The sequence below is a fragment of the Rutidosis leptorrhynchoides genome, chromosome 3 (assembly GCF_046630445.1).
Source record: "Rutidosis leptorrhynchoides isolate AG116_Rl617_1_P2 chromosome 3, CSIRO_AGI_Rlap_v1, whole genome shotgun sequence".
Lineage (NCBI taxonomy): Eukaryota > Viridiplantae > Streptophyta > Magnoliopsida > Asterales > Asteraceae > Rutidosis > Rutidosis leptorrhynchoides.
This window is the reverse complement of record NC_092335.1, coordinates 695557525-695560500: the sequence shown is the minus strand read 5'-3', so window position 1 is coordinate 695560500 and position 2976 is coordinate 695557525. Positions and strand designations below refer to the sequence as shown.

Sequence of the window (2976 nt, the reverse complement as noted above, 5' to 3'; positions counted from 1 at the left end):
AGAAGAAAAGGAGCATACAGGTTCATCTAAAAATCGTCACTAATTTTTTTTTGCAACGCCAAATTCATTACTAAATTCTCATATCGTTTTTAGTAAATCCCTTTCATCATTCTCTCATCAAACCCTAAATTCAAGATCATCATCTTCTTATTTGGGCTATTTTGGGGGTTTTTATAAACCCTAATTGAAGTAAATTTCAATATAAATTTGGTTGATGATTTTTTGTCGAGTGCAATCAATTTGGTCATTGGAGTGAAAAGAACTTCCCAAAGATGCTGGTAACTATTCTGATTAAAGACTTTTTTTATATTTATATTTAATTTGAAATTGAATTATTTGTAGTTGATTTCAGTAGATAATTCTTCGAAGTTTTAATCAGTTGTTATGGGATTGCACCAAATTGGACGTGAACCGTAATTTTTGGCTGCGATTGAACTAAACAAAAAATTAGGGTTTTGGCCTGCCATATTCGATGAACAGTGAGTTTCATTATCATCTTCCTTTGCTTTAATATATGTGGTTACACTTTTTATTTAATTGTATGCTTCTGAGCTAATGACATTTTATTATTTGTTTGATTTATTTGGTGAATGAATTTGAGATGTTGCGTTTGCTGTACGAAATCCTTAATTTCGTATAGTAGTACATGTTAACTTTACGATCTTTGTTCAAATTTTAAATAAACTAAAATTTGTGTGTTTAAGTTGAAATTTGCAAGTTATTGACACTCAGTTTTAGCTGAAATTGGTGTGTTTAGGCTGAAATTGGTTGGGAATTTAGAATAAAGTAAATCACCTAAAAACAAACCGTCGTAAATAACTCAACAACTATTTGGTAACGTAGATTATGCTAATGGTATTGATGTTTAATGATTCCTAAGATTTATATATTAATATTATCCAGTCTTAGATCTTTTATCAAGTACGTGTCATTTGGTTGGTTTTCCAGCCTAAAAAAGCTCAATTTTTAATAGCATATATGGTAGATAAGTAAGATTTAGATGATTGACCTTTTTTTTACTTATATATATTCAGATTGATGATGGTCATACTACATCCATGGTAGATAACTAAGATGGTGCTTGGCTGCTACCCCTGCAAAGTGTATTGTCCATTATGACATGATGAATGTAATGGTACATGTTTGTAGGCTTGCACTGTCCTTGGTGCTTTCATTATGCTTAGTGTTTCTATTGTATTTACAAAATCTTTGCTTATATTTATCTGTTCTGTTGGTTTTGTTATTATTCTATTTTTTTTATAACAAAATCGTTTTTCCGAATGTGGTGTTCGTAACGTAGTTTCTATTTGAATACAACACTACATTATACTTATCTGTTCATTTATCTTTTGTTACTGCTGGAATACAACCCAACAGCGTACAAGGTACAATAACAAATTGAAAAAATATATACAAACAGTAACTATATCTTAACCCATATATGCAGGGACGTCTCTTTACATCTGAAGGAACACTCGCAACATATAACGGACAAAGACTGGTTCTATTACTGGTGTCCAACGTGCAAAAGAAGACTGAAGGAAAGTTGCCTTGCCTACAATACCCAGACCATGATGTCAAAGGGCCATATATTATCAGGTACCACATATTTTTAAAAAATAACTATACCATTATTCGTACGCTATCTTCGTCCACTGAGCACTTTTACTATTTACAAAGTAAACTATACCCACCTCACAGAACCACCTTTTCATAAAACTATAGTCTAATATCCTGATAGAATCTATAAAATAAATCATCTGAACATTCTGATATCATTATTCACATTACAAAATCATAGCTATTCTCTCAAAGCATCCTTCTCGGACAAGTTAGTTGGCTTGAGCTGTGCAACACTGGTCACAATAATGGGACATGACAACCCAAAAGAACCATGTAAAGGCCATGGAAAGTACTGTACATTGACCCACATTATTAATTAGAAGTTCTTTATTTAACTTGCTGAAGATGTACGTTTATGATGATTAATCTTTCATAATTGTTAAATATTTCATGTTTTCATTTGGCAGAAGCTCATGCAAGCTTAATTTTAGACATCATGAACGTACCAGATCTCACTCGTAATGAGGTTGCAAGTCACATACAGGTACATACTTGTACATATGTTCACATTTATTTTTCTTTTTACAAGTTGATTTTCTGTTAGTCAAGTGTGTAATTTCCAAATTAATTATTTTTATTGACGAATAGCACAGTTAGCCTAAGCGGAAGTGACTAACCGGTTGAATATGTTTTACGCTTAAATAGCTAATTAAGAAAGCAGTTAAAACTACTACGATGAATACACTATCATCATCATCATATTTATTTTTTAAGATTGCAGTGCATCATCATTGAATATATTTTATACTTGTATCTATTTGCAACGCAAGGGTTTAAAGCACTCGAGCACAGTTTTGGCTCCATGGATGATGGATCGAAATCGTATTAGAAGAGTAATTATGGCAGGTACAAAGTGGTAATAAGATTATAAAGGTCTGATGATTTTAAGAGATTCATGGTTGATCTCTATAATAATCTTCATCTCCATCTTTCAATTTTCTTCCTAAAATTGAGTTAGAATAAGTATATCTAACCATTGTATGTCCTTGTAAACCTGTAATAAATAAGATTGATTTTTATAACGTTCACCTTTATGCTTATACATTACATGTATGGTTTATTTGTAGGTGATATATGAGGATTGATAAAGATAGATGCTGACACAAGACGTTATGCGTTTGCTTCTTGTTGATTTTAAATTTTTGTTAAATGTTATTCGAAGTCTTTATATGTTCGATCGTTTATTAATTTTTTATATTTAGTATTAGTTTTTGTGTTTTGAGAATACTCTATTGAAATATTGAAATATAATTATGTTTTATTTCATATTTGTTTTTTAATATAGTTTAAATTCAAAATATTCTAGTGATGTAAATAAGAACCGGATCTGAGAGAAACCGCTCAAACCGAAAA

General features: G+C 30.8%; 1 long non-coding RNA gene across 4 annotated transcripts; it reads left to right on the top strand.

Annotated features, from left to right (window-relative positions):
- Positions 1 to 2726, top strand: LOC139899553 (uncharacterized). 4 transcript variants are annotated; one of them, XR_011777571.1, is made up of 6 exons: positions 1 to 278; positions 353 to 479; positions 1035 to 1135; positions 1448 to 1599; positions 2031 to 2107; positions 2394 to 2726. It is a non-coding gene; the product is annotated as an uncharacterized lncRNA (long non-coding RNA). The 4 variants fall into 4 exon arrangements; XR_011777569.1 differs by having other exon boundaries at positions 380 to 479; positions 2031 to 2726; XR_011777568.1 differs by having other exon boundaries at positions 2031 to 2726.
- The last annotated feature ends 250 nt before the right edge of the window (positions 2727 to 2976 follow it).